Source organism: Lactuca virosa, chromosome 1, assembly GCF_052849685.1.
Source record: "Lactuca virosa cultivar CGN04683 chromosome 1, Lactuca_virosa_CGN04683_v6, whole genome shotgun sequence".
Lineage (NCBI taxonomy): Eukaryota > Viridiplantae > Streptophyta > Magnoliopsida > Asterales > Asteraceae > Lactuca > Lactuca virosa.
Genome location: NC_136426.1, coordinates 215,173,938 through 215,193,549, shown reverse-complemented (window position 1 = coordinate 215,193,549; position 19,612 = coordinate 215,173,938). Strand labels below are relative to the sequence as shown.

General features: G+C 32.9%; 1 long non-coding RNA gene and 1 pseudogene across 6 annotated transcripts; both read right to left on the bottom strand.

Moving 5' to 3' along the window:
- Positions 1-9,072: 9,072 nt before the first annotated feature.
- Positions 9,073-11,157, bottom strand: LOC145164740 (uncharacterized). Of its 6 annotated transcripts, XR_013739867.1 has the most exons (5): positions 10,536-11,157; positions 9,974-10,268; positions 9,409-9,874; positions 9,261-9,308; positions 9,073-9,126 (listed from the first exon to the last, which is right to left on the bottom strand). It is a non-coding gene; the product is annotated as an uncharacterized LOC145164740 (long non-coding RNA). The 6 variants fall into 6 exon arrangements; XR_013739864.1 differs by having other exon boundaries at positions 9,261-9,874; XR_013739865.1 differs by having other exon boundaries at positions 9,073-9,308.
- Positions 11,158-13,714: 2,557 nt separating this feature from the next.
- On the bottom strand, positions 13,715-13,948 carry LOC145108599 (signaling peptide TAXIMIN 2 pseudogene; annotated as a pseudogene).
- Between the last annotated feature and the right edge of the window lie 5,664 nt (positions 13,949-19,612).

Below are 19,612 nucleotides of genomic sequence, written 5' to 3'. Positions count from 1 at the left end.
CTCCTCACTCGCTCGATTGCTGGAGTGCATGATACCATATAATCTATGGAACGATAAGCATAGATCTTGATAGGGAATCAGTCATAGGCTTGGTTGGGAACTCGTTGTTTGCTCATACAAACACAAACTTGTTATTTATTATGGCAATAAACTCGTTTATCAATTATAGCAATCAACTTTGTTTCTCATTATAGCAATTAACTTGGTTTCTCATTAAAGCAATGTACTTGTATTTATGGAAAGTCTTATACCAAATCTTGATTTTATAAACTTGTGAACTCACCAACTATTTTCATAGTTGACGCTCGTTTTACATGCTTTTTCAGGAAATAATTAGTAAGTGGATATAAAGATCCATCATCATAGAGCATGTTGCATCGTGTGGAAGTTATTTTGGTGTGTGTAAGCATTGCATATTATAGGGATGCATTGTCATTTATGTCATAGCTCATTAAAACTATGTCTCAGTCCACTATGTCGACATCGTCATCCTCTCGCGCTACCGCCTCGGCTGATAAGAATAAAACTTATAAGATCGATTAGAATCTAACAGGTAAAAGAATCAAAACACAAAAAGATGATCAAAGTTGTGTCGAATGATTAATAAGCACATCCTTAGAAGAGCTCGATGAAGAACTTCTACTATGAAGGTTGTGTAGGGTTTACAACTTACACGATTACAAGATACGGTGCGTGCATGCACCTTAAATAGTAAAACCCTAACAATAAATGAACAGGAGGACAGGCCTAACCCGCTATACAAAACATGGACTAAATAATAAAACAATTGATGCAATCCATATGACCCAACAATATAGAAAATAAATACATAAATAAGAAATTTAATTAAAAAAAGGCATAACGGACTTTTGAGGTAAGATAGGGACCAAACGCACAACAAAAATAAACATTAGGGATCATCCAAGTTAAAAAATAAGTTAGGGACCAAACACACAAACTACCCAAACTAGAGGGACCAGTCGTGTAATTTACTCTTACCTTTTTCGGTTTGTTCACATCTGGGTAACTATCTTTTTTTGTATACATCTAGGTAATGAACTTTTTGGAGTGTTCAAATATGACCATTATGACCAGTTATGACCATATGTAGCCTGCTATAGCCGGTCATAATGGTCATATGTGAACACTTCCAAAAAGTTCGTTACCTAGATCTGTACAAAAAAAAGATAGTTACCTAGATGTGAACAAACCAAAAAGTTAATTACCTTATTAAGTCCATTTCCCTTGTTTTCATGCAGTAGGAACAGAAAGAAAGAAAAGAAACAGGAATTAGACCTATTTCATGGGTCTCTTCGTTCTCGATGGGTACACAACTCAAGAAGAAACGATGAAAAAAAGAAAGTAGATTGGTGGTCGATACCTAAGGTAGCCAGGTAGCATGACAGTAGAGTAGTGGTGGCTGTCTTCGACAATAGTGGCGAGGGGCTGCTTTGGTAGCTTCCTCTTCGGTTCTCTATGCTTTTTCCGGCAGCAGACCATGAAGGGAGGGGGAGGAGCCTTGTTCTTCATCTGATCGTTGAAAAAGAAACGAACGGAAGCAGGAAGGGAGTTGTACCTTCGATGCCTAACTATTCCAAAGAGGGAGAAGCACAAATGCAGGATGGCTACTTAAGCAACGATCTACGAAGGAGATAGAGGGAAGGCAGATCCGAGGAGGAAATGTAAGCAACAACAGCCATGTAGAGGAGGGCTTTTGGCAGCGGTGCTCGACTAGAGAATGGGAGGTATGCGAGGGGGGTGGTGGCAGTACATCAGCTTCTCGATGCTACTGTTTCCGATGGTTCGTTAAGAGGGAGGGCAAGAGGTTTCTCTGGCAGCCTCCTTGTTGCTTCCTGCTTGTTTTTTTTAATCGTTATCAACGTGGAGGTAGAGGGAAGGAAACGTTCCAAGGATGTTTGGCTAGTAGATATCTGGTAAGATATGAATGAGAAGGAGAGAGAAAGAGATTGTTATAGAGAGAGAGTAGAGAGATTATTAGAGAGAGAGAGTAGAGAGAGAGAGAAAAAAAAAGATAGAGATTTCTTTGTTAACTTGTCAATGGTCAAAGGCCAAGAAAGGGTTGACTCTTTTTTTAGCATGCACACAAGCATGTCCTTTGAGTCCCCTTTGATTTATCCCACACCCACGTCACCTCGATTTACGTGATATTGGTTTCGTAGCTCTTAAAACATATGTCGAAAGTACCTGGATAATTTCATGGTCATGATGATTTCAAATATTCAAACAGAATTCAAATCCGATATACGGATCTCCGTGAAACAGTGTTCGAAGTTTCGCGTCAACCGGGTTCCGATTCGTGAGTCTTAATGAATATGATTTCGATCCGAGCTAAAAATACCAGAATAGTAAAATCAAATGATAAACGGCAACCTTAGTTCAAAAATGTGCTCCAAATTAATTTACGAGGTGTGTAGCTACCTTAAACTGAGATGTGTAGTGTCCGGTATTGAGTAAAATCTCGTATATACCTGCTTAAAAGCTTAAAACATACATGACTTTCTCATACGATCTCTGTTTTAGACGATCTTTATATCCACAAAATTCTGAGATATCCAATACTATCAACCATAGCCCCTATGTAGGTCAAATGCGAGATTTTGATTTTTTGGGCATCAGATCTCACCGATTTTTGAATTGTTTCCTGTTTGATGGTGATGGTCAACTTTTCGAGCATTATGAGTTACCTGAAGGCACTTTTGAGTAAAGTGATCTCAAATGTACTTAAATCATTGAGGTACAATGGAATAGGTCCAACTACAATGTGGTTCATAGTAAATTGAATGTCTATAGTTTTAGACCAAAATTCTGGGGTGTCATACTCAAGATTTTTGATACATCCTAGATCAAATAAGATATATCTCAATCTTAAGAAGATTTATTGGTCACCCAACATGAAGAAACAAATTTCCACATATGTCAGTAAATTCTTGACCTGCTCCAAAGTGAAGGCAGAGTACCAAAAGCCATTTGTTCTACTACAACAACCATCAACCCCAAAATGGTAATGAAAACAGATAGTCGTGGACTTTATAACGAAGTTTCCAAGAACTTCAAATGGTTATGACACCATTCGGGTAGTGGTTGACCATTTAACCAAGTCTTCCCACTTCTAATCCATCAAATGAACTAACAAAAAGGAGAAACTCACCAAGACCAATCTCAAGGATTCAGTCGGATTTCACGGTGTACCAATATCTATTATCTCGGACCAAGATAGTAGATTCCCTTCCAGATTTTGGAAATCATTCCTGAGGTCCCTAGGAACCAAACTAGACGTGAGTATTGCATATCATCCTCAAACGGATGGATAGAGTGAAAGGACGATAAAAACTCTGGAAGACATGCTCCGCGCTTGTGTGATAGACTTCGGTAATGCATGGGATACTCACTTACCACTAGTTGGGAAGAAGTTGGTGATGCTCAAATGTATAGAAAGCATTTTGGAGATAATCTACTTACTAGTCTGAGATCATCCATGAAACAACGGAAAAGATTGTTCAGATAAAGGAACGATTAAACGCCGCATGTAGTCATTAGAAAAGCTAAGTTGAAGTGAGATAAAACCAATAGAATTCAAAGTAGGAGACTGTATCCTACTAAAGATCGCACCATGGAAAGGAGTCATTAGATTTGTGAAACGAGGTAAACTAAATCGCCGATACATCAGACCTTTTGAAATCCTAGCAAGGATTGGTCTGCTGGCTTACAAACTCAAGTTACCTCAAAAACTCAGTAAAGTTCTTAATAGCTTCCACGTGTGTAATCTCAAGAAGTTTCTCTCTGATAAAGACCTCATTATTCCTCTCGATAAAATCTAGGTCAACACTAACTTCACTTCATGGAAGAACCGGTGGAGATCATGGATGGAGAAATAAAAAGCCTCAAACAAAGTCGCATACATATATTAAAAGTCCGATGGAACTAAAATAGTGGGTTGAAGTTTACTTAGTAACACGAAGATTAGATGAAACAGGAGTACATGCAACTGTTCAACGTTGCTCCCTCCACTAGTGGAACAAATTAATCTCGGGATGAAATTCCTTTAACGGGGAGGTAATGTGACATCCCGTAATTTAGGCTTAAAAGTATAGACAGTTAATTCACCGCAAACATCTTTGTATCTGTCCTATTGAGATTTAATGGACCTTTTGAAAAAATAGTGTCATTATAATAAAAATAAGACACACGATGATATCTTTCTTCCAATGGTGGAAAATCACAAATAAATCATAAAGCACAAACTATAACCATAATATATACGTGTAAAGAGTGAAATTGCGTATTTAACATTTGTGAGTAAAGAAAACACCCTAGTCTCCTAGTACATGTTCACCTATGTCCGTAAATATAAAGAACGTCTAAAACCGAGCTCGTATGAAAAAGATACGACCGTTATAAGAAACCAAACAAGTATAATACTTATTTTCTTTAAACTACATAAACTGTTTCGATCCGTTGAGGCACGTGCACACCTCAGATGGAAATTCCGAGAACGCTTTTGGACTCAGACTATGGTCTGTTATTTGATTTCGTACTTGGAATACATTTAGCAAAAATATCTGTAAAATTCAAAATATCGGACAAATCGGGTCAATTAAAAGTGAATCATGAAACACAATTTCTCGGAGCTCTACAACTCAAAAAATTAATAAGTTTGGGTTTCCGTAATCGGTGCACTCAGCTCTGTCATTTGCCATGTTCTAAAAAATATTAGACATCGGGATCCACGAATGAAAATCTAGAAAGGTTTTAAGGACTTTTTTATAAAAGTAACATCATCATGGATTACAACCTTGGATGGGAGAGACAAAAACTAGCCATTGCTTTTTCCTTGTCCATACCCACATTCACATCACCCCCTCCTATTTCCCCTACCTCCATCACTTCCTAGTAAATTCATGGGTTTAGTTGTGTGTTTCACTAATAAAGAGGGTAGAATGCATGTCTACCCTTGAAGCATGCTTGGGGTTATAAAAGGAACCTCTTACCTCCTCATTTGAACAAACAAATCAGCCCAAGTATCTCTCTATCCTTCTCGCTCTCGCTCTCCCTCTCTCTCGGTCTAGAAACCCCACCGAAGGTAGCCATTGACCACCAGAGCCCTCCACCGTTTATGCTCCCTGTTTCATCGACTAGCCACCATCCATTACCAATGTTAGATGCTACCCCTTCCTTCTCGTCATTCACTATTGTAACAGAATAAGAAGTAGCAAAGAGGTTGTCAGAGCAACCCCCTCGCCACCATGCTGTTGTTACTAATCCTCCCCTTGCCACCCCACTACCATTGACAACCACCAAGGCTGTCTTGGTTCTCCCTCTTATCCCTTTTTTTTATCCAGAAACAACCCCAATTCCTCTTTATTTTCGTGGGTTACTTCGATTTCAAGTTTCGGGTTAATTTCGTTTCTAGCTCGTGCTTTCTCGAGGTTCTTCAAAAAAACGACCACACTTCCGAATCTCGATCACAAATCACACATCAAGGGTGAATGTTTATGACCCCTTTTTAAACCTTTTATATATTCCGGGGGGGAATACATGTGCTCACTTATTCCTTTTATGCAAAACTCTCATACTAATCGTATATTGGTTACAAATATTACTAATTGAAAAATATTTTTGTTTAAGGAAAACTAGTTATAAACTTGATGTGTGTGTGTGTGTCTATATATATATATATATATATATATATATATATATATATATATATATATATATATATATATATATGTGTGTATGTGTGTGTGTATATATATATATATATATATATATATATATATATATATATGCGTGTGTGTGTGTGTTATGGTTGTTTAACATGTTACAACTAGTCAAAATAAAATACGCTACTTACTACAACACGATATGATTATATGTGAAAACGAATGTCATTAATTTGTATGACATGAAAAGTTCATTGTTGTAACATTTCAAAGTTCATATATATATGGTTGGGTTATATTTTGGACAACAAGTATTGTGTGGTCGTAGAGACGATTCTTGAACCAATGGATAAAAAGAATGAATTTATGGGATTTAGGGTGCATGGTAATAATATGGAAGAGCATGTAAAATATAATATCTTTGTAAGAGTATTTTAGTCAATAATGTTACATTTATTTATGGAAAATTCTAGATTTTAGGTATAATCAATTTCTCTTAATTTAATAGATATGATTCCTAAAAAATAATTCGATTATTTTAAATGTTGATATAAATCCAATTTCATAATTATGATGCATTTTTGTATTTTATTTTAAATGCACATTCATTGTATTCTTTAAGAATTTTATTAATTTATTCTTTAGGAATTTGAGGATTTCGTAGATTTTTTATGCTTTTTTTATTTTATGGATTTTAGTGTTTCAATTTTGTTTTAAATTTTTGTATAATTTTAATTTCAATCTTTAAGAATCGGTAAATATTTTGAAAAAAATGAATTTTTACAGAATACTACATTCTTTAAGTATCATGATTACCTTCTATACATTTTTTTTAAATCTGAAAGAAATATAATGAACTCATGAAAGAAGGCATAAATAATAAACTGAAACTTACATTCCCATTAGAATCATATAATAAAAAATGAATCAAAAGTAGAAACTGATATATATTTCTTAGAATGCAAAACCAATAGAATCATATAATAAAAAATGAATCAAAAGTAGTAACTGATATATATTTCTTAGAATGTAAACCAATTGTGTTCTTTAAGAATGGTTGAAAAAGAATAAACAAATGAAGGAATAAAAGATATTCTGCCGGAATACATTTTTGTTCTTGAAACATTACATGGAGATGTAGTTTTTGTTAAAATGAAGCATGTCATAAATGGACCAATGGACCAATATTCTTTAAGAATAGAGAACTTTTCTTTAAGAATTGGCCAATATTCTTTGAGAATGGAGCAACATTCTTATTCTTGAGAGAATGTTGTGACAAAAGAATGCAATTCTTCTCTTTGTTCTTGCTTATGTAGTTGCGACACCGTCGATCACTCACCTTGTGAACATGTCAATCTCGCACCCAAAAATTTGATAAGAAATATCAAACAGTTTAACAATTAATATCAATTCACGATTAAAGGATCAATCATGAATTCATATTGATGATTAGAATCGAGAGCTCTGAAGTTAAAGATACACCCCAAATGACTTTCAAATGTGAAAAAGTTAGTGTTTTTAACATTAAGAAGCCAAAAACTAAGTTGCAAAACCAACAGCAAGTGGAAGTAAAATAAAGTCAGCAAGAGAATAGAATTAAGAAACAAGAGAAAAGAATTAAGAAACAGGAATACAATTGAATTCACGTACAAAATTTTAAAGAGGAGGCGGAGGAGGAGGCCCTATCTATGATGATTTTGTATTTGTATGGATGAACTAGGTTGTTCCTGGTACCTGATTCATTGATTTATACGGGCTTGTAACAACAAGACGACGACATACTAGGATTGAAAAAGGTAAAGAATGATTTTAGGAAAAAAAAACATTTTAGCCTTGTTGTTCAACATCATCTAGCCGACGACGGTTCTCAGGTGCATCAGCAAATCAACGGCAGCGGCTTATCAAGATTTTCGTGGTGGATTGACGATGGTGATGTCTGATTAGGACTGGATCGATGTCGGTTGTGTGTGATCCCAGAGATTGTGAAACGAGATCGAAGAAGGTTTTCTAAGAGGCGTGGTATGGTTAACGGAGCCTTCAATTTCTGCTACATAATGGTGACAGCGGTGGTGTTACTCTGGTGACGCGGTGATGAGAACTTTGTGTGGAACAAAGAATATCAATAATCACACACAAGATTTAAGAAACCGATCCATTATTTTAGGATTATAATTTTGGAAGATAAATCAATTGTATATATAATGACTAAATTACCCTTTTTTGATTAAATAATAATTTGTTTTTTCTTAAATTTTGATTGGTGCCTACGTCCACACAATAGTTGTTTATCCACATATTGTTGTTTATCCACATTTGAACCTATATATATATATATATATATATATATATATATATATATATATATATATATATATATATATATATATATATATATATATATATACATACATACTAGTCGTTTACCCGCGCTAATCGACGGGTGCGAATAGTTCATTTCGGCAATTATTTCTATTCAGAAACATGTATGATTGGGTACCAAACTTTGATACAAATGCAATAAAAAAAATAAACCAATAACAATGAAATATAATTTGCTTTGAAAGACAGTATTTTGTAACTTGGAAACTAACATATTTAGGTAGCTTATTTTGGATTTAAAACAAAAATATAATGTTGTCCAAGTTAAAAAGAATATAAGTTGTGTGAAAATAAATTTTGTTTTTTTATTTGAAGATGCATATTTTCATTTTTCCTCTACATTTCCATAATGAATAACCAGTTATTTCACCATGCTGACCTTCAATACATCAATATGTATTTATATAAATATTTAATAATGAATAAGAATTTATAATGAATCTTCACATGCCCATAACGGTGGTTGAGTTACTACATTTTTATCTTATATTTTGTTTTTGTTTTAATCCGTTCTATTTGTTTTTCAGTTTTTAATTATTGATAAGTCGAAAAGGTTAAAATATTTGTTATTATAATTTCTTGAATATAATGACATCGTCTTGCATATATTTTTAAAGAGTTTTACACTTTTACTAAATAGTAAATACCTTGAAAACAATATTAATATTGAAATTTTTTGTTGTTTAACTTATAAATAAAAAATAACAATATACCTGAAGATAATCTAAAAGGGTAAATTTTATAACAAATAAACAATTTTATGGAAACCACAAATTTACAAATCAAGATTGGTTAACAATGCATCTTTATGATCATAGATTACATGTGACCAAGTATTGCAAAGGCTAACTAAGAAGTAAACTTGACAAAAATTGAATAAGCCGGCTATGCTCTACGCTATTATTAGTCACTCCAAAATTGTTTCTCAATTTCAAACATATAAAACTTCATTAATTTGTGTCTTATGTAGAAAGTATATGGAATTCCAAATTCACAAAAAAAAAAGCCATAGTGATTGGAACCATCTTTGTTGTTGCGCTAAAGTAACCATTAAGATGCCAAATTACTACAATACAAGAATTTAACCGTTACATAAACCTCACAATTGTTGCACTAAACCATTTTGATCAACAAATTATCAAACTATTAAACCATCAACTTGTAAGTCATAAAGATTAAAAGTTTCATGAAACAACTAACCCGAGTTTGGTACCCACTAATTGCAGCCCTCTCTAGTGGCTTATCTATCTGCATAACTTTGGAAATCAATAATTTGTGAAAGAAAATGTTCATATTTTAAAAAAACATGTCAAATAAATAAATAAATTTAGAGGCATACAACTCTTACCATTATCAAGCGTTTGCGATTGTTTAGTTTCGTTTTATAGTCACCAACCTCGACCAGAAGTTAGGCAAACAAATGCCATGAAAAAAATGCATGTGATCATACATTTATTATGATAAAATAGTTCAGCTTCACATTCCAAAACATAACAGATTCATACACTAACTTATATATTACCCAAGTTGATCATACCCAACAACCTCTAAATTAGATAGCATGTGACTAAGAAGTCTTTAAATGTGATGGGATAAAAGAGTTCAATTTGACCATACCCAACCGCCGGTTCCTTGACCTTTGACTTTTCCAAGTCATATTTCTTTCTTCAATCACGAATTCATGACCCTAAAATCGTTTTGATCATTGAGTGTGGTGTCACTTCGAAGTATAGCTAATTCTCGGCCATAATCATACTCTAACATGTTGTCACTATATGCATCTTTACACTCTTTTACATTCCATCAATGATTACCTGAAAAAAAATATAAAGCTCTTAATGAAGCCTTTATCATTTCAAGAATCAGCTATGACTCTTGAACCATAAAGTACAAGACTTTTATGTTTCACTAACCTTGTGACAACAAATGTTTGACCAGACATATGCAGGCAATGCCAACACATTTACAAATATTAAGAGGTACCTTAGAGAAAATAACAAATTTATGCAAATTATTATATTTCGTATGAGAAAAATTAAGAATGACAGTTGGCCATTTCCTCTGATGATGTTGTACAAGGAACTCTTATGGAAAAAGAGGAAAAAGCTACTGAGGTGACCAATAAACTAATCTCAAGTTGTAATCATACCTTCTAATTAGTAGAATATTAATCTCATCTAAATGAAGAGCTCCTTCATAAACTCTTGCCTGGAAATCAACAAAATATCCATTAAAATTCATCAGTGACATGATTTGTAGAAAAAAAAGGTAATGTAGATTGAAAGAAATATTGATTTCATAAACTGTAAAGTTGCATTCGAAATGATCATGCCATCTTTGAGATCCAACATATAATACAAATCCTTAAAACAACATATAATACAAATCCTTAAAACCTTGATTTTTTAGGCTTTACATAAACCAATAAAAGTTATAAGAAACGTGGAATACCGAACCAGATTCAAATAAATCTACCTGATCTCCATAATCTTGTGATTTTTGAACTTCTTGGATTCCTGATGAACCCTAACAATCTGCAAAAGAAGACATTAGTTTAAACATTAATTGCAGATCAGCCTACCAAACATAAGCATTATCCTTTACACCAAATGCACTTCCAGAAATCAGAACGCAGGTGTGGTGGCTGTAATCGAACCTTTAAGTTAAGTTCAAACGATAGAAAACCTATAAGCGAACTAGAAAAACTTCAAATCAAACCTTGTATTCTTACAGATAAAAAACCTATAGTCGAAGTTTTTCTGTGAGATGACGAACACGTGAAAAGGGAAGTGGAAAGCAACTTAAAACAATCAGATCGCGAGATGGTGAAGATGAGGAACCGGCAAATTGCCGATGACGATGTAAGGGTACGATGGTGGTGTTCATTGCGGGGGAGAAAGGAAGATCTGTGGGTGGTGCTTGATGCGGAGCAACAAATGACGACCTATCAGGATGCCATCGGTTGGTGTTTTTTAAAGAGGATATATCACTGGTTCTCAAGGTCGACATTAGGGTTTCTTGAGAGATCAGTGCCATAAATGTGCTGAGAGGAACTTCTATTTGAATTCCACCTTTAGATGAACAAATATTACCGAGTTACAGGGGAAATCCCGAGATACGGGAAGGGGCTTGGTCAAATTAATACAAGAGATAAAGATAACAGGTATCTGTCTTTTTCGTTTGACTTTTTGACTTTTATTGAACAAATAAGATCGGCAGTGCATAAACTCTTTGTACATAATGTAGTATTGGTTTGTACGACTTAATTTTCAGCGTTTGACCAAATATGTTTTATAAGGTAATATAAGGGGCTTGGTCAAATTAATAACGCCAGGTGAAACTAACAAGAGATAAGATAACAGGTATCTGTATCTGCCTTTTTCGTTTGACTTTTTGACTTTTATTGAACAAATAAGATCGGCAGTGCATAAACTCTTTGTACATAATGTAGTATTGGTTTGTACGACTTAATTTTCAGCGTTTGACCAAATATGTTTTATAAGGTAATATAAGGGGCTTGGTCAAATTAATAACGCCAGGTGAAACTAACAAGAGATAAGATAACAGGTATCTGTATCTGCCTTTTTCGTTTGACTTTTTGACTTTTATTGAACAAATAAGATCGGCAGTGCATAAACTCTTTGTACATAATGTAGTATTGGTTTGTACGACTTAATTTTCAGCGTTTGACCAAATATGTTTTATAAGGTAATATAAGGGGCTTGGTCAAATTAATATCGCCAGGTGAAACTAACAAGAGATAAGATAACAGGTATCTGTATCTGCCTTTTTCGTTTGACTTTTTGACTTTTATTGAACAAATAAGATCGGCAGTGCATAAACTCTTTGTACATAATGTAGTATTGGTTTGTACGACTTAATTTTCAGCGTTTGACCAAATATGTTTTATAAGGTAATATAAGGGGCTTGGTCAAATTAATATCGCCAGGTGAAACTAACAAGAGATAAGATAACAGGTATCTGTATCTGCCTTTTTCGTTTGACTTTTTGACTTTTATTGAACAAATAAGATCGGCAGTGCATAAACTCTTTGTACATAATGTAGTATTGGTTTGTACGACTTAATTTTCAGCGTTTGACCAAATATGTTTTATAAGGTAATATATATATATATATATATATATATATATATATATATATATATATATATATATATATATATATATATATATATATATATATATATATATATATATATATATATATAGGTAGGTTCAAATGTTTTTCACATCTATTGTGTGCTAAATGCACCAATAGGAATTTCGTATTAATTATATATATATATTAAATGTTATCCATACTTATAACTCATTTTTATGGAAAGTAATTAAATTCGTCATTAATGTCAAAAATAATATTCTTTCAGAATTAATTAATATCTAGAAGAATGAGAGTGTATTGTAGCAGAATGAAAGTGTATTCTAGTAGAATACACTTTTGTTCTTCATATTCCATTCAACTTTATTGTATGTTAAGTGAGTGAGTCCTGAAACAAAATACGAACTCATATATAAAAACCTAGATGCGAATTCATTCTAAAAGAATGTTATTGCTGACATTAATGACGGATTTAATTAGTTTCCATAAAAAAAGAATTATAATTATGGATATCATTTAATATACATATAATTATGGAAATCATTTAATATCTATATTTATTTAATTAAATAATTATTTAATTTTACTAAATTTCTATTGGTGCATTCTAGCACACAATAAATGTAAGAAACAAAATAACCTAACCATATATATATATATATATATATATATATATATATATATATATATATATATATATATATAAGAGTCTAGAAAATATTGTATAATTTGATGAAATGATAAAAAAAATATATGAACCTAAAAGAGGACAAAATGAGTAAAATATATATGAGGAGGTGAAGGCAGTAGAAAAGGTTTTCGGTGGGCTCAACCAACGATTTACCCTTCAATATTGCTCCTCTTTCTTGAATCCTCGCCCCCATCTTGGTATTAATAACCTCAAGTTTTGTGCCCATTAAAAGGACAATATGCATCATATAAAGTGATCAATCATTATTTATTCTTTAATTTTGAAGAACATGAGAGAACTAAAGAGAAAACAAAACAAAACACATGCTTACAATCATGGGTATAAAGGGTAGCCATATATAAGATCTCCAACCTGCCACAATATAGTTTTTTTTTCTAGAATCATTAAAGTTAAAAGAATCATACGTATTTGATAAACTTAGAAGGACTAGTGAAGGGGCATGATTTGCTTATTGTTGGTGCAAGAGAGTAGAAACATAACTGCAAGCTTTGTAGTTTCATAATAACAATATTCACTAGTTTATAGTATTATAAAAAAAAACTGCAAAGATCATACTTTTTTCTCTTCAAATCCAAAATAGATCTGAAAATAATCCCGTCAGTATTGCATAAAAAATGAAAATTCAATCATGTTCAATAAACCATAATCAACTACAAAATAATGGCAATTAAGCCAATAAAAAAAATTACGCAATTACTAAATTCTTCTAAAAATACTTCTAAATACCATTCATGAATATTCGAGAAAATCACATCATGTTCATATCACGAAAACTATGTTTAGAAGGATTTAATGTTAATCGAAAAGAGGAATGAATAAGTAATTAACATGGCATCTGATGTGTAAACCATATTAGAACTTTAATTGGAAGTTTGATGAGCTCTACTACTAAATTTGCAAGTCCAGCAAAACAACAACAACAACAACAAGGGCACAAACAACTTACCACTGATCCAATTATACAAACCACATCACCAATAAAAGAGATTAAAAAGACGTTCAAAGCGAATGGTAATCCAATCAGAAACCCTATCATCCTGCAATGTCCATCTCCCATTGCTTCAACTCCAAATCTCAAAATTTAGTATGTTTTTTTATTGGTATTGTATGTATGAGAGAGAGAATACGCAGAGTTGATGAAAGGGTTATGTAGGATGAGGTGTTTATAGGAATAAAGGGCATTCATGGCGGTTTTTACATTGATGAAAATAGCCCTTGAAGCAAGGGCGATAATGAATATCTTCAACTAAGATGCTCTCCATTTGTAGCTCTTTTTTTTTACACTTGGTGATTACCTTTAAACCGATCAACTAGATAAGTAAGGTGGTGGTAACAACTTAGGGTTTGCAGAGAGAAAGGAGGAGAGAATGTAGGGTCATTGGGTGGAAATCTATAGGAGAGAGTGTAGAGGTAGAAGAAAATGGGGTACTTAAAATTTTTGGGAGTTTTGGTTTTCCCCCTTATAGTTGAGGGCCACACATTTAGACGTTCTTAAAAGATTTATAAAACCACGTTAATTTTAGGACATGCAAGTATGCGTATTCTAAATCCTTCATATTTTGAGATAGATGACATTATTCTTAAGGCACACATTTTTGCATATCATAAAGCTAGTATGTCACAATTTGTGTGTCATTAAAGGACTATATTCTAGTAGTTGGTACATCTCCATTATTCCATGTAACCAATGACTACTTAAATTAAAGAACATTACAAATGATATAATATGGCACAAGCCTAGTTGTGGTAAGATAGATGATGGTGTACTTTGTTACCCGATAGATTCACAAGCTTAGCGTGCCCTGTATGACAAATTTCACGAAAATTCTAATGATGCAAGAAATCTATAGCATGACATTTCCGCTATGGAGTTGACGTAAAAAGAGGAAACAAACATTACAATGTATGGTCCATTTTAACTGTCATATATAGTACTCCAACATGATTATGTATGAAAAAGTATTTCATCATGCATTCATTACTAGTATTTGGTTTTCCATGTATTGATATTTATGTTTATTTAAGACCTTTGATTGATGATCTTCATGTATTAATCGAAAGGGTTTGATAAGTATGATGCAAGTGCAAGAAGAGAAGTTTACTCTACTTGTAGTTGTTTTATGGACTATAAATGATTACCCTGTCCCTAAAGTATATACAAAGGTTTTTTAATGCTTCGGAAAAATACTAATTATGTTAGAATTCCTCGCACACAGAAATAAAGTTATGTCGTTCATGGATGCTATCTTCCATATGGCAAGCATTTAAACCTCAAAACAAGGGATTCAATAGAATGAGTGAGTTGGAACATGCCATATAACCCATGAGTATAGAAGCGATATACAATGAAGTGAAATCTGTACAAAATAAATGGGGGAAAGGCCACTTCAACCTTGAGCGGTAAAAAGTGGGAGGTATAAGAGGAAAAAGTAAACTTAAAAAAATATTTCTTGTCATTAGAGGAAAGAAGGAAAATTAGTGGAAAAAATGAAACATTTGGTATTGACGCCTTAAGTATTAGAAGTTTAACTCTTTCCAAAACAGTTTAGATTTCATGCATTTGAAAAGAACGTGGGTGAGAATCTTATCGGTACATGCCTAACAAGACCAAAAACGGATTGAAATCTCGAAAATATCTTGAAAGCTTAGGGTTAAAACCAGATTTGTTAACAAAACCAATACAAGGTGGTAAGTTACTCCTTGCAGCAAGCTGCACATTAACCATAAAAGAAAGGGACATATTTTTAGGAACACTTAAATATTTAAGAGTTCCACAAGATTAATTTTCAAAAATTTCTAGTTCGGTGAGTGAAAAGGAGCATAAGCTTACTGGGCTTAAATCGCATGACTATCACATGCTAATGCAACAGTTTTTGCCAAATTCAATATAATCGATTATTAAGAAATCCACAACAAATGCTATTCTCCAAAAGAATTTCAATTATATTTCTCGTAAGGAAATCATAATGGCAGGGATCGATCAATAGCAATCAGATATATGTGTCATATTGTGCTTATAAGAGAAAAACATACTAGTGAAGAAGGATTATGTTGTCCAATATGCTTCTGATGGATGTATCAATTTTAAAGATGCATGAAAGTTATAAAAGGTCATGTTCGGATCCTAAACAAACCTAAATGTGAAAGATTCTTATGCTCAAGAGTCATTATAGAATGATATTGCTAGCTAACATATGATCCGAAAGGGTCACACTATTAACAACTTAATGCAAATTTATTATTTATAAGAAACCGTTTCTTGATAAATAAATATAAATCTTATACTTAATTGGTAATTATTTATTTCATGGAAATATTAATTTTCAATGTTAAGTATAAAATATATCATAATATAGTGTAAGTGGTTCCGGTAATGAGGAATCTAGAGAGAAAGAGTGGGGGAAATTCAAGCCTTACACATCCTTTTAAACTCACACATAAGATCTAATGTTCGTACCTACATTTAATGTAAAGTGATGGAAATTTAGAGGCATGGAATGTGTAAGAGGGAGGTTAACAAGAAACCTACCATCCCTCTTGAATTCCACGTAATTTAGAGGAGAAAATAGAAACCTCAAGTGTCTAATATATTAAGTCTTAGCTCTTATTTCTTGATGTTTTATCTAGTGAACTTAAAGGTGTCCAAAAACTTTTACTTGAAATATTAATGAGTTAATACATTAACTATACTCTCTTAAAATATTATTTTTAATAAAATAGTAATTTCCCAATTAATACAACAATTGAATCTGTTTAAATAAATTACTTAATATATATTCAATAGGTGACAACTTGATAAATGTGGAATGTTACAGCCTATAGGATCATATTTTATTTGCAAATATCAATTAATATTGATTCTAGAGCCTATATATATATATATATATATATATATATATATATATATATATATATATATATATATATCCTTTCCCCAATGTTTTAGGAAGTTTAATATCAATTAGAATTTCAATCTAAAATAGATTAAATGATAATTTCTATTATTTATTACATTGATTTCATAAAAAGTATCTTCTTTTCCATATTTGTGGAAAAATCTATAAATTGTAGATAATAGTAGAGGGGAGATGTAGCCATGTGGGTCAATGTGGTGGATAGTGAGCGCACCATGCGTGAGTTTATTCTCATCATTCGTCTAAATTTATTTTTTTAAATAAAAGATTCACTCCAAATGGATTTTTATATTGAACATGTCACAACTTTCTCCTTTTTTGTTTTGTTAGACGCAGAAAGTAATTCTATTTTCTTTCTTCTTACCGGGGAGAAAAAACCAAAATTATGCATAAATATCAATATATGTCTCTTAAGTAAATAAATATATATATCTTCATAATTTAAGTTAAGCTTGTCACATTTGTGGATGATACAACAAAAAAAATGAAAAGGAGCATAAATAATCCATGGTTCCCTTAAATTATTTTTGAATCATATTAATATAATTTTAACATCGTTTTAATAAAGTAACTTCTAAACATGATGTTTTTATAGGTAATTCGGTTCTTCTACACTTAAGGATGAACACATCGACATAAATTATCAATGCAATCTCTCACTGCAGGAGGTGTACAGTGCAAGAAGGCACAATCTTGTTGATTCCTACATGGTTGAAACACAACTCCATTGTTGAAAATTGGGTTGGGACTTTGATTTCTACTATCAACAACGAAATTTTTCTGTGATTTTGCAAATTCGATCGGTGAGGCTGCAATAACACAAAACATGTATACATTAGTGTCCATTATCCATAAGTTTATATAACATAGGGAGAACATAATAAGCCTAATTTTAAAGAGACATAGAAAAGAGATAGAGAATAACCAGTAGTGACCACGAATATGATGAAAAACATAATTTTGAACACAGAATCCATCTTAATTTTTTTTTGATATGGACTTTTGTTATGAACTTTAGTAAATAAATAGATGAAATTTATAGAGATGAAATAAATTTTCAATTAATGCTATAACAAACTATTTATTGCTAATTTCCAAATATAAAATTTCTATAATTTGTTTTTCTTATCCAAAGGTATATTTTGAGTTAATGATAATATCTCAGAGAGACGAAATAAAATTCCCTATTAATGTTATAACTAGATTATGCTTGGCGTTAAACGCAGGGAACATAAATTTAATACATATCACACATTAATAAGTGTCATTGTCTTAGGTGGAATTTTATTAAAAATAATGTTAGTTAGATTCATTTTTAGAGTTTTTGAACCAAACTTGTTAAATAAAAATATTTAATATTTATATTAGAGAAATTTGGTTTTTAATACATTAATTTTTAACATAAATGATCTACGTGATCTTTGTTTTGTCACAACATGATGTGACTCCTTTATTAAAATATGTTGTGTAGTAGCTTTTATGAATTGGCTTTGTTCGATGTACCGAACCCCATGAAGGCTTCTATGGCACTTTTCGTATTGGCCCTATAAAACCAAAACCAACAATAAGCTGTTATACGTACCAACAACGTTAAATTTACACGTTCAATTAAATTTACACGTTCAGTTATCCAACTCAGCTCGTAGAGTTGACCCCCAACTCGCCGAGCTATCGCATGATCAAGCTCATCGGGACAAACCCTCACTGAATCGTCGAGTCGACTCCCTGACTCGGTGAGTCCATTCAGACTCATATCTCATTCAGTTGTTTTCAAGGCAGAGAACCTTCCCAAATTCTAGATCTGCACTCCTAATGCTCATCAATCATGTAAAGTCACAGGCTTTACGTTCATTCATGGCATTTTGAACTTAAAATGCCAAAACACATCTCAAAAAGGGTTTTTCACTCAAGATCACTATTTTGGTTGGATAAAGCAGGGACTTTTGGACTCTAGGGACCTCACATGGTCCAGATCTGTAGTTCAACCCTCTCAATAAACATAAAATACTCAAGGTCCTCATATTTGGGTGGAAAAACCCTAGATTCACAAAATCATGAGATCTATACAAAAGAATGAGAAAGCTGCAAGCTTTATACCTTTTCTAGAAGCTTTGAAGTGAAACAACCTCAGATCTAGCAACACCCTCCTGTCCCTTGGCTTGGAAATCTTCTCGTCCCTTCACAAGATGCGCCAAACACTCATAATTAGCAAGGCACTCTCTCCCTAAGCTCAAAAGTCGCTTAGGGTTTTATCTCCAGGGAAGGTAGCCGCAAATGAGGATATAAGTGCCTTTAAATAGGCTTTGGCCCCGGGAAATTAGGGTTTCTCTGCCCACCAACTACTCGGCGAGTCATCCCCCTGACTCGTCGTGTCCACTCATTTATTCCATGTGGCCAACCCAACCCGACTCGGCGAGTCGGACTCACAACTCGTCGAGTCACTCTATACACCTCAAGGTTAAACACACACATTAATACATCTGAAAGTCCGGATGTTATAATAGGGTTATTTCTTTGGAGTTTGTACTTGCATGTTCAATAGAGAAAAACTTAGATCCAAAGTATTAGGGTTGCATGTACACCATAGGATTGATTTTATGCTCAAAACCCATCAAGAGTGTCATATCCATAACTGGTTTGTCCAAAGACGATGTTAGTTTTGTTCTGAATGCCATTGGAACCTTCACCTTTGAATCACCCACCATTCCAAACATAGCAAGTATGGTCTTTGTGTAAGCCTTTTGGGTGCTAAAAACTCCCTCTTGACTCTGTCTTATGTTCAAACCAAGGAAAAAGTTAATCGGACC